The sequence below is a fragment of the Neophocaena asiaeorientalis genome, unplaced genomic scaffold (assembly GCF_003031525.2).
Source record: "Neophocaena asiaeorientalis asiaeorientalis breed wild unplaced genomic scaffold, Neophocaena_asiaeorientalis_V1.1 scaffold669, whole genome shotgun sequence".
Lineage (NCBI taxonomy): Eukaryota > Metazoa > Chordata > Mammalia > Artiodactyla > Phocoenidae > Neophocaena > Neophocaena asiaeorientalis.
The window spans coordinates 1,404,775-1,424,007 of NW_020174694.1; the positions used below are offsets into that span (position 1 = coordinate 1,404,775).

At 46.2% G+C, this 19,233-nt stretch overlaps 1 protein-coding gene and 1 long non-coding RNA gene across 6 annotated transcripts in view; one reads left to right on the forward strand and one right to left on the reverse strand.

The window, feature by feature from the left end:
* The window catches only part of LOC112409051 (uncharacterized), a 14,549-nt gene extending 5,235 nt beyond the window's left edge, over positions 1–9,314 (forward strand). Inside the window, exons 2-6 of one of the 4 annotated variants that reach the window (XR_003005084.1) lie at positions 1,901–2,372; positions 5,529–5,670; positions 7,394–7,489; positions 8,151–8,217; positions 8,616–9,314. This is a non-coding gene — a long non-coding RNA (uncharacterized LOC112409051). The remainder of the gene's footprint in view (positions 1–1,900; positions 2,373–5,528; positions 5,671–7,393; positions 7,490–8,150; positions 8,218–8,615) is intronic. The other 3 variants (XR_003005083.1, XR_003005086.1, XR_003005085.1) reach the window with 3 other exon arrangements.
* The window catches only part of DLGAP1 (DLG associated protein 1), a 321,534-nt gene that overhangs the window by 74,843 nt on the left and 227,458 nt on the right, over positions 1–19,233 (reverse strand). The window lies entirely within an intron of this gene.

Consider the following 19,233-nt stretch of genomic DNA (forward strand, 5'->3'; position numbering starts at 1 on the left):
CCCACCAGGGACCTCCTCCTCCAGGGCATCTCTGGTCCTGGACGGAGCTCTGGCCCAGCCTGGCCCAGGAGGAGAAAGGGGGATGGGTAGTGACTGGATGGTGGTGGGCTTGGCCTGGTGGGTGGGCAAGGTTTCTACATCTTTAAGGAAAAGAGGAATCCGATTTCAAATTCGATGATACTTCTGACATTGTCTCTCTTTCCTCGACCGTGTGAGTTCTGGGTATTCATTGGTTTGTCACTGTGTTTCACACACCATTGGCAGAAACACCTTTGTTGGGTTTTGTTATAATGGTAACAGGGGTACTTGTAGGGGCTTTTAACTGGCCTCTTCCCACAGTGTGGAATGCTGTCTATAAAAATTACAGAATTAGTATTCTGAAGATAAACGCTTGGACGTAAACACTTCATATCTGCCAGGTTGTGTGCTTGTGTGTGTGTGTGTGTGTGTGTGTGTGTGTGTGTGTTTTGAGCCATCCCTTCCATCATTCTCTCCCCCATTCTCATCCTGTACCCTAAAGCTATGATCTGACTTCACAGCCAAAGAGATAAAAGTAACATTCTTCTCCTTGGCCCACCATACTTTGTACTGACAGGAGGTTCCACCCTAGGTCCAGGCTGGCTGCTGTGCTAATTTGATGCAGCCCATGACACGCACCTAAAAGTTGATCCCTAAGGGCATTCCTCGTTCATTAAAGCTCTACCCAGGACACAGCTGGAAAATCATTTTCAGATCACAAGTTTTCATCCCACATTTCCAATCCAAGAGATAACAGACAGACTCCATGTAAAATAGCTTGAATTAAAGAATAAACCGTTGTGTGGCTAGACATGTCCATGAACTGCAGGCAGAAATAGATCAAGCACTAGAAATTTTTTTTTTTTCTTTTAATCTAGAACAGGCCCCGCACTGCCTCCTGGTGTGGATTACATTTTACTTTTCGAAAGGAACCATGGATAGTAAAGCGAAATCATTTTGATTCTTTTGGATTTCTAGTGTCGTAGGTGAAAGGTTTTATTAATCAATTCTTGGAAAAACCCAGCTATACCCACTGCAAACCTACCAAATGAGAGGACGTTAAGCTGTTCAGTGGGTTGTACGTTTGGGGCCTCGTTTGGAATTTCAAGCTCATGTTACGGGGACTGGCCCGTGGTTGTAACTGTGTGTGTACACCATTTATCAGTAGGATTGCTGAAGTGCTGAGGTGCCGGAATGGGGAAGCACTGGCGGAGACCAGCGCTGGTCTTTGGATCAACATTAATTACCAATAAAGAGTTAGGAAATTGATCACAGGGAAGGGAAGCATGTTAATGGCCACCGCTCAAAGGTTCAGCCCCTTTCAGTTACTGATAACCTCACGACTTCTCCAGATAAAAGCCAGCCTTGTCACCCCCAGGCACCTGGCTGAGAGGTAATAAAACTGTTGCCTTATCTTCTAAGAGTGGAGTTGGTCCAACCTCAGTCCGAGGTAATTACAGTAAACTGAAATTGCCTGTCATTTACAAAAAAGGGAAGGCGTAAGGCGGGAGATGGTGTTTGTCTCTCTCCTTGGATTTTAAAAAGAAAGCGAGCAAAACAGTGAGAAGTTTTCCAGGGAGTGAGAAAAACAGCCCGGCTTGGCCACGCTCTCCTGGGGGTAATGGATTGCAGGCGGCTCAGGTCCCCGGGACGATCTGAAAAAGAGGCTCAAGCTGATGAAAATCCAAGCAATCTTCTTAGTCTGTCCTTTCTAAATGTAAATGACAGAGCCGGAGCCCTGCTAGGGAGGGCAGGAAGTCTCAGTCTTACCCAGTGACTCATTCAGTGCTGTTAGCTCCAGAAGCTGGATAAAAAGTTTTAGCAAAAGCAGCAACAAATCTACTTTAAATACTAGCACAGTAAGGAAATTCCTCTCTTTCAGGCCGAATGCCATCCACACAATAGAGCTCCTGTCGACATCTCATTTACAATCTACCCCCAGGACACAGACAGGACCATTTCCATAAACCCGGCTCAGAAACACCTATTGTTCAAAATCTTCAACTAGCCACAGGCTACCACCACTCCCTATTGTTTTGTAAAATAAAAGATTTAGAAGGAGCCTGATTGGGACCTGGAAGCTCTGAAAAGAGGAAGGAAAAAAGTCCCTTTGACCCGATGCTGTTGGAGAACATGCGTGAAGAATAAAGTTAATGGATTTTCATTTTTACAAGAAGTGCATAAGCAACGCCCGCTCCCTTCCTGAACTCGTGATCGGGGATCCTAAAAGCGGTGCCAACTTTGTAAAGAAGTTAACTCCTGCCAACGAGTTTGGTACCTGAAAAGTCAAAGGCTCTGCTTACCCTATTCTCTGTCTTACAAAAGCCCTGATGGCAGCCACAGCAAAGCACCAGGTGAGTATTCGATCTGGGTTGTTTCCTTGGGGTTTATAGCTTGACTCTCCTTTCTAAGTAGGGTTTTGAGGCTCGCTGCAGAGCCTACCCCCTGCCCGATGACGAATGGTTTCCTCCTTTTCAACACCACCATTTTACTCCCTCTTTTAGTAAAACCTGACCACTTTCTGGAATTACATAATGTAGCCTTTAGACACTTTTTCTTCAGATAATCCTCAAATGAAGAGGTACATTTTGTGTTGACCAAACAAAATGGGCATTTCTCAAAGACTCAGTGTCTACCCTCCTAGTAGATCTTCAAGTTCACTTTCCCTATCTTAGCAGGTAACTCCTTTTTCTACCCAGAGTTAAAGCCACAACTCTGGGCATCACCCCTAATTTCTTTGGGTCCTTCCCTCCTATCTCTTAAATCCTTCTGGAATCCTTCCACATCCTACAATCCACCTTTCTCCTTCCCTAGATCCTATTATTTCCTCTCTGGAAGATGACAGCAACTTCCTACCTCAGCGTTCCTCAAACTACCTGTTGTGACTTATTAACGGGTCGTGAAATCAGTTGAGGTGGGTCATACAGTTTCACCATTAAAAAAAAAAAAAGGAATAGATTAGAAAACGTCAGAGTGCATCAAACAAAGGGGTAAATTTGGTTTCGGGACGCTTGTGTCAGTATGTGTCCCGAGATCTGTGTACATTCTGGGTTAACAGGTAGAATGTATCTTGTCTGTCAGGAGTTTGAGAAATACTTTTCTAATTGGTCTCACGGGCTCTGTCTTGTCCCTGGCTCCAAACTGTTATACACGCTCAGAGCAGGAGGGGGAGATTATGAACGGATCCGGCTGACAGCTCTGCCCTCGGGATAAAGACGTGGGTCTGGGGCTTTGGAGATTCTAATTACTTAGTTCCTCCTCATCCTTTCAGGTTTCAGAACTCCACGTCCTCCCGACCACTTTTCCTTTTAGCTGTTCAAGCCACCAAGTTCCCTGGCCTTTGCAGAGGGAATTTCCCTATAGGAACGTTCTGTCCTCTTTCTCCTTCAGGTATCAGCTGAGGTGTCGCCTTTTCCAGGAAGGCTTCCGGAAGTCCCTCTCAATGCCTCCTCTTAGTTCTCATGAAAATCCCTGACTTTTTTTTTTTTTTTTTTTTGCGGTACGCGGGCCTCTCACTTCTGTGGCCTCTCCCGTTGCGGAGCACAGGCTCCGGACGCGCAGGCTCAGCGGCCATGGCTCACGGGCCCAGACGCTCGCTCCGCGGCATGTGGGATCTTCCCGGACCGGGGCACGAACCCGTGTCCCCTGCATCGGCAGGCGGATTCTTAACCACTGCGCCACCAGGGAAGTCCACTCTAATTTTATTTTTTAAAATTTTACTTATTGATTTGCTTATTGATCTGTTTGGCCTGGCACTTATGCAATGACTTTACAGATGCTAAGCGTCCTTCCTGGCTTGGAAAACTCCTGTTCATGCTTCAAGATTCACTTCATCTGTGTTCTGTGAGCCCCTCCTACATATGTTTCCTATAGAATTCATCACACTTTGCTCGTTCCTGTTACACTGGTGCTCTGGTATGAAAGCACAGGGAAATTAGTGATCAGGTAGATCTTTGTTTCCTATTATACTTATTTGTTGGATTAAATGATTCTGTATGGCAAATGCTATTATACAAGGTCTCACCAAACCAGACTGTCTGTATTTCAAAGAGGTGCTCAGCTGTGGTGGCCCAGCTTCCACTAGTGGTGTCTGGAAAAGGCAGTGCCTTGAAGGCAACCAGACCTGGTCAAATCCTGACCTGCCACTTACTGGCTGCAGGACCTCAGATGACACAGCTCTCATCCCTTTTCCTCATCTGTTGAGTTTGGGTAACAGCCTCGGTGACCTCTTAGTGTCATGAGACGGATGATGTAGTTAATATGATGTAAGGGGCGTGGTGTGGCACTTAATATCTCGAACACAGGAAGGAGGCTCTCTTCTTTCCTTCCTGCATTATTTGTTACAACAAAATTCCAGTAATACAGAAACCATCTTGAAAACTCCCGAGGAGATTTTACTGGAGGTGGGGAGATCCTATCCTTTCCACATGTTGGGGTTTCTACAGCATGAAGAGCCCTACGCAGAAGTTCCGTGTTGAGAGCACATTTTAAGATGCCTGTCCCTAGTGCTTAATGTTAAAATTTCATCTCACCTCTCTGGCCTCAGCTCATAAATCCTCTCCTTAGAGCGGCCTTCCTTCACCACCCAGCTTCGAGCAGCCCCACATTCTGCCCTCTCAGCCATGGAGCCACCTACTGAGAGGAGGAGATGCGGGGAGAAAATAAAATGGCCTATGAAGGTGTTGTATCTTTCCTAAGTGCAAGCCCTCCCCTCGGGTTGGGAGTTGTGGCTTGCTTGATCCATCTTTATCAGCTTTGTGCCATTGTACCCCATCCCACCCTCTGCAGCCCCCATCTCCTTAAATCACACAGATGACTGGCCCCAGCCTCTGCTGTCTTGTATCTTGGAAAATGCAGAGATTGCCATGAACTTCTGCGGTCTTGTGGGATGGATCCCTGTCAGTGGTTTAAAACTGTCTTCCTGCCTTCTATATTACCACTCAGTTCAGAAGAGACAAAAACAAACCCAAAACATTTTCAAGTATGTTCTCCTTTGCCCTCATGGTCAACACTAATAACTTCCGGCTAGAGGGGGCTGGAGGGCAGGATGTGAATGGGACCAGCTCACTCTGTTTCAGTTCAAGTACTTGAGAATTTAAAAGCACAGACCCTCTCCAAGCACTGCTTAAGGCCTGTCAGCTAAATCTCCCTAGTTCGCCGAAGTGACTAGGTAGGATACTAGCCCTAAGATGATGCACTTAAATTACTAAAAACCTATCAAGCCAACAGCAATAACCTTGCTTTCCATGCCTGGGAGGCAATAATGCATGATGTTTCAGAATATACGTTTTGGAGGCAGACCTAGGGAGGTCTGTTTAATCTGTTTAAACATCAGTTTTTTACTCTGTGAAACAGGAATAGTAACGCTTGCAGGGTTGGTGGGAGGATGAAATGAAGTAATATCTGAGAAATGCTCAGAATATTACCTGACACATAGTAAGTGCTCAATAAATAGTACATGGTAACAACATCAACCATTTCATAAGGGAAATCCCTTTGTTTTGTCTTAGCAGCCGGTAAGCCGGGCGTACCCCTGTTCCTGTGCAAAAGGCCTGTGAAACTCTGAAGCTATACTTGTACACAGATGTGATCCGGTGATGCCATCTCGTCTCCATGGCAACCAGGTGTCTCAGTTATCTAGTCTGGTGCCAGGTGAGGGGTAGGTGATGAAACAAACCGAATCTCAGGCTAAAACTCTGTTGTTCAGTACATCCACCAGCAGTGCTCCTGTTACAGACACACTCAAAATTCTGATTTCATGTGACCTTTACGTTCACGGTTTTAGTCATAAAAGTACTTCAGAAACATTGACCATCTCAGACCATACTTCTATTTTTAGTTACTTCCCAGATGTTTACCTGAGATAAAAATAAGCTAAACAACCAAAGCTTTTCTACTAAACATATCTCAATGTCTGTCATTTTAGTCCATTTTTCTATCGCTAACCTAAGGATAGATTAGAAAGTATGTTGTCAAAAAAATTTTTTTGAGCTTAAGAGAATGGTTGGCAGCGCGTTATTTTATAAGTGATATTGGATATAAAATAAACAAAAGCACTCTGGAGAACGGAGTAAAGGGAGCAATATTGGTTGAAAGGGCCCAGTGCCTGGTACCCTGAGGGAGTATGAATTTATGAATGAACGGAACACTTGGAAGGGCCAAAAGTCTTCGGAATTCCAGGTCCATAAATGAGTAGGTCTGTGACCTAGGGCAATGCGCTTAACTACTTTTTATTCATTTTACAGCCATCTGTAGGATCCGCATCAGCTGTAGTAGTAACAATTTTTACTTTTTTCGCAGCCTGCTGAGTGATTTTTCCAAACCACAATGCTTCCTGGAGCAAAGTAAATTGAGCTGGCCTTTGGCTGAGCTGGGGCTCTGGGGATACCACAAAATGTTTCATAAAATTTGCATAAAGTTGCAAATTTAAGCAAAATAGGAGGGAAAAATGCTGTAAAAATTAATAGGGCCAGAGGGAGTGTTCTCTAATCATCTAGTTACACACTTCCCCTCCCAGCTGCCCCCCCAAACACTCATATAATATTTGATATAAAACTAACATGGCGACATATAGCTGCAATAAAAAAGAACTGTTCTTCCAACACAGCTCAAGGTGAAGCTAAGTAGATTTTAAAAGTGATTGGAGGGGCTTCCCTGGTGGCGCAGTGGTTCAGAGTCCGCCTGCCGATGCAGGGGACGCGGGTTCGTGCCTCGGTCCGGGAGGATCCCACATGCCGCGGAGCGGCTGGGCCCGTGAGCCATGGCCGCTGAGCCTGCGCGTCCGGAGCCTGTGCTCCGCAACGGGAGAGGCCACAGCAGTGAGAGGCCCGCGTACCGCAAAAAAAAAAAAAAAAGTGATTGGAGTCAAACGTAATTTGGAGAGGAGACAGAATATAGTTTGTTTGAATGATGCTCAAATTAACAGTTGTTAATTTTGGTGGTTTTTGAGTAAATGAGTAGGAGAATTGGGACTTGTAGGTCTAATGTTACTCCAGTGCCTGTTAGGGGTCTCTATTTTCTTGGATAGAAGCTTTCTTCTAGAGAGAACGAGTTCAGAAGCACTGAATAACTAGGCTTCAGAAGGACCCTGCTTGAATTTGGAGCAGGGAGGACAGCAGGGTCACAAGCAGATAATCTCCGAGAGCTGCTGGAGGATTGGCCTTGGAAACATCCAGGGTAGGAGAGGAAAAAATCCAAGGGCAATCTTGGCGGGTGGAGGAGGTCGGGGCGGAGATAACAAGTCTGGGCAGTAGGAGAGGGAGGCGATGGGTAAGGGGAGGCCAAGAAAACATTTTTCATTGCTTTGTCTGAGGCTGAGGTAGCCCTGAGCAAAACTGTGAAGTAGGTCAAATTTCTTGTGTCTTTCTCTCCCTAGGGCGTCGGAGACCTGCCACCACCATGCTGTTACCCGGTCACTCAGTTCCAAATTTATGAGATTGCCTCAGTCCCTTAGGTATTTGTTCTCTGAAAGGTAAAAATGAAGCTAGTCTGATAAAATAATGCATTGGAGGATGGCTGGGGGGCAGGGGACAGGGGATTGCCTTTTTGAAAGAATTCTTGCAAACATTTCCTTCCTCCGGAGTAATTAATAAATACGTGTTTAAAAAGAGGGTCTCTAACGAACTTATGGTTACCAGTGGGGGAAGGGTGGGGGGAAGGGATAGTTAGGGAGTTCGGGATTGACGTGTACACGCTGCTATATTTAAAATGGATAACCAACAAGGACCTACTGTATAGCACAGGGAACCCTGCTCAATATTATGTAACAATATAGATGGGAAAAGAATTTGAAAAAAGAAGAGATACATGTAATATACATATAACTGAATCACTTTGCTGTACACCTGAAACTAACACAACATTGTTAATCAACTATACGCCAATATAAAATAAAGAGTTTCTTTAAAAAAGAAAAAAGAGGGTCTCTGTAAAGTCTGCCTTAATTCCAGGGAGGGTCTAAAATTGGGAATTTCTGAATGCTAATAGACCTAGAGTGGCAGTAAACAACTTTCTGTGACTCTCAAATCATGATTAAGCCTGGAAGGGGAAGAACTAAATTGTATACTTTACGTGTTACAGGTGTGGAATTTTGCTGAGTACTTTTTACATATGATCATCATTCCTTTTTACAGAGTTGGAGACCCAGGTAAAGTTCAGAGCGGCTTGTAACCTGCCTGCAGCCAACGGCATATTCCAAAGGTGGCTAAAACAATATTGTCCATCCAACATGGTCTTCTAGAACAGGGGTCAGGAAAATCTATAAAGAGCTGTATAGTAAATATTTTTGGTTTTGCAGACCATGCGGTCTCTGTCCCAAACAACTCAACTTTGACATTGTGGCAAAGCCAGAGACAATATGTAAATGCACGGACATGGCTGCCTTGGAGAGGTGAGCCTGATTTGTTCCAAGGGTCGTAATTTGCCAGACCTGCTCTAGAACTTTGCCACTTCCCATGGTGAGGTGGAGTCCGATACCCCTCCCCTTGAACTTGGGGAAGTGTGTGATTTGCTTGTGACCGAGAGAGTACGGAGGAACTGACAGTGCATGACCTCCAGGGCTAAATCAGAAAAGGTGATGCTGTTTCTTTCTCCCTTAGTCCCTGGGACATCTGCCTGCCTGGAGCCCTGAGCCACCACAGAAGCATCCAATTTCCCTGAGGCCGCCATGCTGTCTGGAAGCCCAAGTCGGCCTCGTGGAAAGACCACATGAAGAAGCCTGGAGACTCTTAGGAAGAGGGAGAGGTGTTCAGCAGCCCCCAGTGATCCAACCCTCCACCCACCCAACTGCAAGCTCGGAAGAGACCCTGAGCCAGAACTACCCAGCCAAAGCTCTTCCCAAATTCCTGCCCCATAGGAACAGAAGTAATAACACGATTGCTGTCGTTTTAAGGCACTAAACAAAGAACTTAGAACGCTGTCCCAAAACTAGTGAGTGGCAGATACGGGATTCAAACCTAGGCTGGCTTGACATTCTATCACATGATCATTACTCATTCTATTAAATAATTGCTTACAGCAGCCTTTTAAAAAAACGGTGCTAAAATATATGTAACGTAAAACTTACCATGTTAACCATCTTTAAGTGTACAGTTCAATAAGTACATTAACACTGTTGTGCAAAAGATCTCCAGACCCTTTTCATCCTGCAAAACTGAAACTCTACCCATTAAACAAGGGCTTCCCCTCCCTCACCCCCAGCCCCTGCGAACCACCCTTCTACTTTCTGTCTCTGAATTTGACGACTCTGGGTCCCTCTTATACTGTACGTGGAATCATACAGTGTTTGTGATTTTTGTGACCGGCTGATTTCACTTAGTATATACGTGTGTGTGTTTCATATATGTATATTTTAAGCCCATGTTGGGTAGTGAGTCTGACCAGCGAGCAGCAAAGGTGTGTCAAGGAAAAATGTCAGAGACCCCAGGTCTTATAAGTCACAGATGCAAGGTCCCAGGAGGGACTTTGCAGCAGCAGTTACTCTGACAATGACAATTCAGTGTCCTGCCTCTAAAGGGCTTTGAAGAAAGCGGAACCCATGAATCAAGAACAAGATAAGGCTGTTTGCTTTGTTTCAACTTGCTGGCTGACTTCCTTCTCAGAGCCATGCCTTGAGGATGAAATCATTTTCTACCACACAGCCCCTGCAAAGACCATCAAACACAAGCCCTCACTGTCAGCTCCTTTATTTCCTCTGGGTCCAGGGTGTGTATTGACTTGGTGGAATGTCTGTGACTTGCTGTAAATTGTGTATCAAGCAAAAAACTTCCTGCAGGGAGCTGGCTTTTGGGAGGGTGAGCCTTAAATGCTGCTTCTTGCTTATAGAGACTAAAACTCAGCCTGCGGGGGCTTCTTTGGCCTCCTCCACCTTCCTCCCATCCCCGACCTAAGACCAAAAGGCAGACCGGGGCCGAGGTGCACACTGTGACAGTCCCGGCTTGGCCTACCCCTCCCCATACCTGCCCTGATTGCGCCTAGCCCATCTGTTACACAGAGAGGATGGAAGTGATTTTTGAGTCTCCCAGGATCCTAGCCACCTGTTAGGAGCTGAGTGTGTCCTCCCTCCAATTCAAACGTTGAAGCCCTCACTCTCAGGACCTCAGGATTGCAAGCCTATTTGGAGATAAGGGCTTTAAAGAGGTGATTAAGTTAAAATGAGGTAAAATGAGGATGGGCTGGAATCCAATAGGACTGGGTCCTTATAAAAAGAGAGACACCAGGGGCGTCTCACAGAGGAAGGGTGACGTGAGGATGCAGAGAGGATACAGCCGTCTGCAAGCCAACAAGAGAGGCTTCAGGAGAAACAGCCTGCCCACACCTTGACCTCAGACTTACAGGCCCCAGGACTGTGAGAAAGTACGTTTCTTTATTTCTGTTGTTTACGCCCCCCGGTCTGTCGTAGTTTGTTACAGCAGCCTGAGCAAATTAACGCACCAATAGAAAGTTCACAGCCTGGGGGCTGGGACTTCAGCCCAGAAAAGTTCTGAGGGTAATCATCGGAAACTCAAAAGGCAAGAAGGCTTTGAGTAGAGTTCCTCTTGCTGCATCTTTCACAAGGGCCTGCTGGCAGATTTGAGCCAGCGCTGGTGGCTGAGCCTGGGGTGAGCGCTAACCTGGGGTGAGGCCCAGGCAGGAGCCTGGAGGCTCCTGGCTCAGAGGGAGAGGCACCAAGGCGCTAGATTCTAGAAAGTCTGGCAAGTGTGGGGAGATTTAGTGGGTGTTTGGGGCCTGGTCTAAGAGGCACTTGGTTAACTCCCTCCCTCAGGGCTCCTACCTTCCTCCCCCTACTACCCGTCCTCCGTGCAAGATGCTTCATTACCAGGAGAGTCCGAAGGAGGGATGGCATCCTGCAAAATCCTGATAAGGTTTCGGTTTTTCTTTTGCGGGAAGGGCACTGTGATATAGGAGGGTAAGCAGCTGTCGGATGGCTGGGGTGGTGAACAGAATGAAGGCCCCTAAAGATGCCCACGTACTAATGTTCAGAATCTGTGCGTATGTTCCCCTTCCATCACAAAGGGGGATTTCAGATGTGATTAAGTTAAGGGTCTTTTGTTTTGGCCGCGCCACATGGCACGTGGGCTCTTAGTTCCCAGCCAGGGATTGAACCCGTGCCCCCTGCAGTGGGAGCGTGGAGTCTTAACCATTGGACCGCCAGGGAAGTCCCAATGGTCTTAAAGTGGAAAGATTGCTCTGGATTATTTAGGTGGGCTCAGCTGGGGTGGGCCAATGAAATCACACGGATTCTTCTAAGAGGGTTAGTCAGAGAAGAAGTGACTCGGAGCAGAGTGTGTGTGTGTGTGTGTGTGTGTGTGTGTGTGTGTGTGTGTGTGGTTTCAAGATGCTACTCTGCTGCTGTTTTTCAGGACAGAGGAAGGGGCCATGAGCCTGGAAGTGCAGGCGTCCTCTAGCAGCTGCGAAAGGTAGGAAACGGATTCTCCCCAGGAGTCTCCACAACAGAGTGTGGCCCTTGCAGACCCATTTTAGACTTCTGATTTCCAAAACTGTAAGATGACTGGTGTTGTTTTAAGCCCCTAAGTGTGTGGTAAGGTTACAGCAGCGATAGGAAATCAACACAGGTGGTAAGGATGAACGTCCTTGAACAGCCGCTATCACATTTCAACATGCGGAGATACGTGCCCAGAAATGGAGTCACAAAGCTAAGGCTTCCATCAGTTAAAATGGTGGTTTTCAAAGGTGGTCCCCCAACCAGCAGTGCCAGCAGCGCCGGGAACTTGTGGGTCAAGTTCTCAGGCTCCACCCAGACCCAGGATTCAGAAGCACTTGGGTGGAGCCCAGCAATCTGTGTTTTTAAAAGCCCTTCAGGGGCTTCCCTGGTGGCGCAGTGGTTGAGAGTCCGCCTGCCGATGCAGGGGACACGGGTTTGTGCCCCGGTCCGGGAAGATCCCACGTGCCGTGGAGCGTCTGGGCCCGTGAGCCATGGCCGCTGAGCCTGCGCGTCCGGAGCCTGTGCTCCGCAACGGGAGAGGCCACAGCAGTGAGGGGCCCGCGTACCGCAAAAAAAAAAAAAAAAAAAGCCCTTCAGGTGATTCTGATACACACTAAAGTTCACCTTCAAAATAAGTGACTGGGCTGGTTCTTCAGGAATGAAGGGTACTCGTGGACCCTCGGATGTGTGTGTGTGTTCCTAGCGAATCTACAGTTAAACTAGTTTCCTGGTGTACACTGCTTGGCTTGGAATCTGGGAATGATGGGCACAGTTATCCCTCCAAGATGGGCTCTGCAGGGAAATGTGGGAGAAGGGTGGCCTAGAATTCAGTCTCCCTAGGGCTACAGGTCCCCACCCCCTTCATAGCCTGTGCTGTGCTAAAGAGACCGGGAAGAAGGCTAGATTGTGGTTACAGAGCCCCTGCGAGATCTTGTATATTTGTCCCAGCCTGAGGTGGCCTAAGGGGTGGCTGTTTCCCTCTCTTCTTTTCCCAGCTCCTTGCCTGCCTGAGGCAATCCCAAACTGGCTAGTTGGAAAGATACTCGCTTTATTTTTTTTTTTTTTTTTTTTTTTTTTTTTTTTTTTTTTTTTTCTTGATACTCGCTTTAGAAACGTGAGGTCGCTCCTTCCTGCCAGAGCTTACAGTTATGGAATCACGCAATGATTTTAGTCCTGGGTCAGCCTCCTGTTAGCTGGGTGATCTTGGGAGCTTAATTTCTCCGAGTCTTGGTGTCCTTGTCTGTAAAGTGGGCATGCTGAAAGTACTAATCTGATAGGGTTGTTGAGAGGTTAAGTGAGATAATACAGGTAAAGGGCCCAGTGCAGGACTTGGAACAAAGTAAATGCTTAATACTACTGTGGTGAATTGTAATTAATTGTAGTTAATGTTATTAATTGCAATTAATAGCCATTATTTACACCAGCCCTGATATTAGTCTCCTATTTCCAGGCTTCATGTATATAATGGATCCAATACACAAGTTCACTTATGTAAGGGATTCAGTCCCTTTTAAGTTCTGCTAACATCTCTCCTTGAGCTTCTTCAAGGCTCTGTGAAAAGGAAAAGTCTTCCTCCCTATAAAATGAGGGCATTTCTCCTAGCTTCCCAGCTGATGGAGCTTTTCTACGCAGCCCCTGGGCCTCCAGTGGAGGGATGCTGGCTGGACGTCAGTGGGGATATTCCCACCTTCCCGCACTGCCTGCTTTCCTCCGTCTGGTCCAGTCCCACCTGGTAATTTTCCTTCCTACCCCTCAGGCCCAGCCCCATATCCCCCAGACAGCTGCCACCACATCCCTCTGCTTCAGAAGCGGAAGCAAGGGGTGTTTTAGGACCTTTCCGGGTGAGTGACAGCAATTGAGATGCAATTGATAAAACGCCAGTGCTGAGAGGAACCAGACTCTCCCCAGTCACCTCCATGCCGCCTAAACTGAGCCTGTCGGAGCCTGTCGGATGTTTGTCTGTGCAATCCGGTCACGTCCACCTCTTCTGTGAGATGGTGGGCTGTGGTGACCTGGGTGTGAACTGTCCCTTTGGGGCAGTGGGTCTAGGACCCTGCACGCGCTGGGCCACATGGGGACTGGCCGCTGTGACTGTGCCCCCGAGCTTGCGTCGGGCTCCGTGGGGGCCACTCAGGGTATCCGTCCCTGTTGACGAATGAGGTCTTATTCCAGCTCACCGGGGAGGCTGCAGGGTTTTTCCTTGGCCACCCCGTGACGACCCAGGGACAACATTCTGGGAAACCAGAAGGGCTGGGCAGGCCTCTGGACTGTCAAAGGAAACAGCTTGGCGAGGCTGGCGGCTGGTTTCTGCCGTGTCACTTTCTCTGAGCAGCAAGCACTTTGTAGCCGTTCACTTAGCACCTGAACCCCACAAACGTTAAGATGTACCTTTCTTAGAAGGGAAGGGCCATTTTTCCTTCACAGGAACAGTTCATGATAAACAGGTCACGTTAAAGACTATTTACAAGAAGAGGGGAAACTAACAGAGGAAGACTACCCCACCCCCTTTTAATTCAAATTTTATCTTATTCTGTTTAAAGGGAGGGATTGGTCATAATATTACCTTATGCACCTAAGGGAACCTGTTATGGACTGAATGTCTATACCTCCTTCCCCAGAGGCGTCATATGTTGAAGGCTCAACCCCGTTGTGTTGGTATTTGGAGATGGGGAGGTAATTAGGCTTAGATGAGGTCCAGAGGGTGGGACCCTGGTGATGGGATTAGCGCCCTTATAAGAAGAGAGGGTACTGGCGAGATGTCTCCTTCTCTCTGTCCCCTTCTCCCTCTTCACATGGAAAGGCCATGTGAGGACAGGGTGAGAAGGCAGTGTCTAGAATCCAGGAGGGGAACTTTCTCCAGACACCTACCCTGCTGGCATTTTGATCTTGGACTTTCCAGCCTCCGAGACCGTGAGAAAACACATGTCTGTTGTTTAAGCTTTCCAGCCTATGATATTTTGTGAGAGCATCCTGATAAGACTAAGATAGGACCTCAAGAGCAAAATAATCTAAACTCCAGGTAATAGGCCACAAAGACCCAGGTGGATTTCACTGAATGCCCCTCCCTCCTGTCCTAAAAGACAAAATACATAACGGTCCCATATAGATGGTCCCCCAGAGATGCTCTGAGAAGCAAAGTCTACCCACCACTCAGAGAACCTGCAAAAGGGAAGAACCAAAGTGATCAGCCCCTTGAATCTGCCTGGTGCCTGCCTCATAGAGCCTATGAACCGAGCAGGACCCTACGGGGCCTTCCCGGGACAGACCCCTCTCTACATCCACAGCTGTAGCTCCTCTCTGAAGTACCTAGAGAATGGTATCTGATGCACACTTCCTGAGTTGTTTTACAGATGCTAAAATGCCACCAAATGGAAGAAATTAACTACTTGATGACCATGAGCATGTAGCCCCCACACCTACTGGTGCCTAAGGATTGACACTGTTAACCATCCTGTCACCTCACCATCAACCAATCAGAGAATTGTACACAAGCTGGGATGCCCCTCCCTCATCTTGCCTTTAAAATGCTTTGCTGGGGAGTTCAGGCTTTTTGAGTACTAGCTGTCCCAAACTCCTTGTATGGCACCTTACAATAAATGTTGTACTTTCCTTCACCACCACTTGGTGTCAGTAGACTGGCTTTACTTCGGCCAAGTGGACCCGAGTTTGATTCCGTTACACCACTGCCTCTACTGCCTCGGGGCTCCTGGCAGCGACTTCTACCAGGCTTTGCCTCTCCCTTCACGGAAATCTTTACAGTACATGCCTAATGATTTTGTGACAGTCAAATCTTACGTAAAGACTTGGGCACATGCCACCTACTAGTTTTGGTGGCCAAGACCTACATGCAGTTGTGCTGGCATTTTTGATCATCACACCCTGTTTGAGGTTGCATGTGTGTTTGGGGGGTGAGTGAGTCACAGTGGTGAGGAGAGACCATCTTCAGGTCAAGCATGTTGCCCTGGAGATGCTCGGCATCTGCACAGTTCCCCAAGGTAGCGCCACTTAAAACACTGCCCCCAACAGAAAACAGTCAGAGGCTGAATTAGCGATTCTTTTCAGGAGATTAGATTTGGGGCAATTTCAAGCATTCGTAATAGAAAATAGTTTGCTTTAAGGCAGTTAAACTAAAAGCATACATTTTAATTCTGAGGGACAGAAAGTCAGTTAGGGCTTGCCTAGGTTTGGGGTCAGAAGGTGGAGAGTGACTAATTGGGGTGATGGAAATGTTCCAAACTTAGATTGTGGGTGATGGTTGCACAAATCTGTGAATATCCTAAAAAAACAGAAAACAAAAAAAAGGACACTAATTATATACTTTAAATGGGTGCATTTCATGGTATGTGAATTCAATTTTGAAAGCTGTCAGACGTTTAATTCTGAAACAATGTCATGGTCTCATAAAAATAGCCCTAATATTTTATTAGTGTTAGTAATTATTTTTGGAACCAAATTTTTCTGGTGTGTGATTACTAAGTCTTTAGGTTACATATGCTCTTGAGAAGAACAGATTAAAGAAGTTAAAAAAAAAAAAAAAAAAAAAAAAAAAGTTATAAGGCATCAGAGCTCAGGGAAGACACTGACCAGATCCCAAGCATTGGTCAATCTTCCCCTACGCTCCTCCCTCCAGCACTGACCCATGGGGTAGAAGGTGCCACTGGAGCACGTGTGTTTCCTCATACCCTGTCTCTACAGTCCTTCCTCTATACTCTATAGCCCTAAACGTCATCCTGTTGATTCTCCAACAGGAGGGCATATCAGAATCCTAGGGGGTTGGGGGAGGGATGTGGTGGGGGATTGTTTTTGTAATTTGAAAAAGCATAGTTTGCCTTGTAATAGAATATTTTGTTAATTATTCTCTCTCTGTGTATATAATATTCTTAAAGAATAATTACAAAATGAACATCATGTAACCACCATCTAGACCAAGATATAGAATGCTGGCAGCACCCCAGAAGCACCCAGTTCACACCCCCTGTACGTCTTTTCCCCTTTATAAAGCTCTGCCCATCGCAGAAGTAACACTTTTTCTAATCTCCTAGTCATTTACAAATAGTTTTTTTCCCCACAGATCTTCTAAAGTGTATCTTTTATTTCTTTACACATGGCACGTATATCTGTATTGTAACAATTCTAATAATCTAACATCTTAATCCTCAGAGGGTCTGTTCTCTTCTTGCTATGATGCCCTGTTTCCTTGTGTGCTTGGTTATTTTTAAAGTCACTTAAAGTCATTTATTAAAAAAATAAATTTATTTGTGTTTATTTTTGGCTGTGTTGGGTCTTTGTTGCTGCACACGGGCTTTCTCTAGTTGTGGCGAGCAGGGGCTACTCTTCATTGCGGTTCGTGGGCTTCTCACTGCGGTGGCTTCTCTTGTTGCGGAGCACGGGTTCTAGGTGCGCGGGCTTCTGCAGTTGTGGCTCGCGGGCTCAGTAGTTGTGGCTCGCGGGCTCTAGAGCACAGGCTCAGTAGTTGTGGTGCACGGGCTTAGTTGCTCCGCGGCATGTGGGATCTTCCCAGACCAGGGATCGAACCCGTGTCCCCTGCATTGGCAGGCGGATTCTTAAGCACTGCACCAACAGGGAAGCCCCGTTTGGTTATTTTTGACAGTGAACAGATCACTTTCCTTGGAGAATTATTTTGGAAAGCTATTTGTGGCCTCGGGAAATATTCCTTTTTCTGTAGAGGATTATCATTTGAACTATTCATGGATTGAGGGCGTTTGAACCGCTCAGTTGATGTGAATTTGGGCCAAGGGCATGAGAGAAGTATATATATGGTTACAACTTCTCATGAATGGATAATCCCTTGCCTTCTACCACCACAGGAGTTTTTTGTGCATGTGTATTTTGTTTCGTTTGGAGCTGGGGTTGGGAAGTGTCTCATGTGGAGATGGTTACATTCTGATTCATCCTTACCTATAGGGTATAAGCTTTTGGGGGTGCATGTTGTATGGAATAGGGTTTTCCTGTTAGATTTCTCCTTGGGCAGGCTCTGGACGTTAATGTCTGTCTGCTTCTTCCTACTATAGGGGACCATCAAAACCTGGATTTATGATCAACCTGATTCAGCAAATGCCCTCAGGGCAGGAGCACCTTTACTGTTTTGGTTACCTCTTCCACTTTCTGCTTTCCAGTAACTCCTTACTAACTCGTTAGATCTTTGATGTTTTTAAGAATATATATGTATGCTTATATATATGTGTGTGTGCGTGCATATGTGTATATATCCTGTCATATCACTAGAAGTGAAACCCTATCAGAACATAATTTTAAATTTGGAAAATGAAATATCTATTGGTTTGTATATTACAGTGACAGAAAGTAAAACCTAACCATATCTTTTTGGCCGGAGGATGTTACTGTGAAGGACTCTCAGTGTGATTGGGGTGGTGGAGCAGGGGGAAGACAGGGGTGAGGCAGGGAAGGGGGATGCTTTGCATATTTCCCTTAGGAGAATCTATCAGCCTTTCAGAGTGTAAGGAGGTTGCTTACGCCAGGGTGTATATATATACCTATAGGATACCAAAAGGGGGTATGGATTTTTTTTAAAGTTTAGAAACACAGTTCGTAACGGTATTCAACCCTGTTTTCTAAAACTTCATTGAAATTGCAATTCTACAAATTTTGCAGTGAAGAGGTTCTTTTACATCTTGGGTCATTGACTCCTTAGATTATCTGTTGAAAGCTATAGACACTCTTCTCCAGAAATAATTCACATATGCACACATGTACAAAGTGTGATTTTAATTTCAGATGGTTGTAGGGACTCTCTAAAGTTCATTCATTGACCCAGATTAAGAACTTCATCTTGCAGTTGGCTATTTGTTAACAATTTTCTTATGTTCAATCCAACTCTTTTTTGCTTAATGGAACCCCCTTACGTTTGATTCTAACGTTCAAAAATAAAGAAATTGGCAATATCCAATTTGTAACCCCGCATTCCCCTTCCTCATAGGTATGTTTACATAGTCATCAATTCCATGAATCCAATCTCCTCCATCTCATGGATTGCCTTGACAGGCCTTCCCTAATAATTACAGGCTTCTCTGTCTCCAGTCAAAACCTACACTGTCCTCTGAGTTATCTTTTTTTGCGGTACGTGGGCCACTCACTGTTGTGGCCTCTCCCGTTGTGGAGCACAGGCTCCGGATGCCATGGCTCACGGGCCCAGCCGCTCCGCGGCATGTGGGATCCTCCCGGACAGGGGCACGAACCCGTGTCCCCTGCATCGGAAGGCGAACTCTCAACCACTGCGCCACCAGGGAAGCCCTCTGAGTTATCTTTTGAAGAGGCAAACTTGATCACTGTATTCCCTGCCTGAAAGGTCTTCAGTGACTCTTCCCTTCCTAAAGGATGATGCCCAAACCCCTTGTTGGGATTCTTATAACTTAACCCTTTCTCTTCTGCTTCTTCCTCTTCTCTCCCTAGACAGCATTGGCTCCTTTTTCAAATATAATATAATTGACATATTTCCTGCTCTTTGACTTGACACACACTGTTCCTCTGCCTGTAATTTCCACCCTCCCTTTCTTTACCTGGCAAACTCCTACTCATCTTTCACATGTCCTGTCTGCTATCACCTCTTCTGTGAAAACTTCCTGAATTATCCACACTGTCCCTGTGCCCTCTTAGCCCGTAGACGATGCCTCACACACCTCTCATCCCTGCACTGTGATTATGGATTTCTGTCTTCCCAAGACATCAGACCCCCTGTCTTGACCCTCTCTAACCCTGTACCTCCACAGTACTTGGCTCAGTAGAATTTAAAA